Source organism: Prionailurus bengalensis, chromosome B2, assembly GCF_016509475.1.
Source record: "Prionailurus bengalensis isolate Pbe53 chromosome B2, Fcat_Pben_1.1_paternal_pri, whole genome shotgun sequence".
Lineage (NCBI taxonomy): Eukaryota > Metazoa > Chordata > Mammalia > Carnivora > Felidae > Prionailurus > Prionailurus bengalensis.
This window is the reverse complement of record NC_057349.1, coordinates 92608657-92609749: the sequence shown is the minus strand read 5'-3', so window position 1 is coordinate 92609749 and position 1093 is coordinate 92608657.

The window sequence follows — 1093 nt, the reverse complement described above, 5'->3', positions numbered from 1 at the left end:
GTGATTAATGAAAGTCTATCTAACCTGTCTCCCTAGTTGTTGAAGTTTAAAACTATAAATCATACTTCAATTTCTTTTTTTAGCTCAGGCAACAAGAAGCATATAGTGTCAAAAACCATTGTATTTTGAATGTTTAAGGAACTGATTTTTTGGTTAGATTACCCAGGCCCCCTGCTTCTTTCTCTCCTGCTTCTTGAGGTCTGTGTTTGGGCCATTTCACTCTCATTAACACCTCCACCTCTATGGGTAAATTACTAGGGAGGGAGAGTAAACCAAAATCCTTCTGTGCCATAGATAAAAGGAAGAACAGAATAGAAGTTATTAGTAGAAAATTAAATTTGGTGAATATATTTATTAAGTCCAGTTATCCTGACTTGTTCTTTTTCTATTTCTATGAGCAATTGAGAAGTTCTTGCATTGATAATTTATTCAGTTTTACTCAAGTCCCTACAGAATTTCTCCAAAATCAATCAAATTAGTAAAAGGCCTGAGAATGGGTTAGCAGGTATACCAACCGGGATTGTATTAACTGTTTCTCTGCCATCAGGTATGAGGTGTGTGATGTTGGCAAGTTATGTGAACATTCTAATTCTCAGTGTTTCCACAAAATTCATACCTGAACATACTGTGACAAATTAGGTAGCGTTTTAACAGCTCTATTAAAGGGGCTGAATATATATTAGTCCTTCAAATATGTGCTTTCTTTGTTTTCTTCCTTGTCTAAGTAAAAAAAAAAGAAATTTAATAACTTACTTGTTTTTACTTTATTAACTTTGTAAAAAAAATAAGGATAAGACTATTTTTAGAACTCATAGTACACTATGCTGCTATAGTAACTTGAACGACCTTGGCATAATCTACCCAAAAGTACTTTTAAACAAACTGTACTCTTTGAGGTTCTGTATCAAGGGTTAAGGTTGTTTTACACAAGAGACTATGCAAAAGGAAGCTTTCTTCCCAAAGACTATGACCAGAAAAATGTATTTTCCATCAAAGAGGACAAAATGGTTTCTGAGTATCTGTAAAAAATACAATTCATGGTATAAATATTTAAAAACCCTTTAAGTTCTGATGCATATTTTTATAGGTTTGT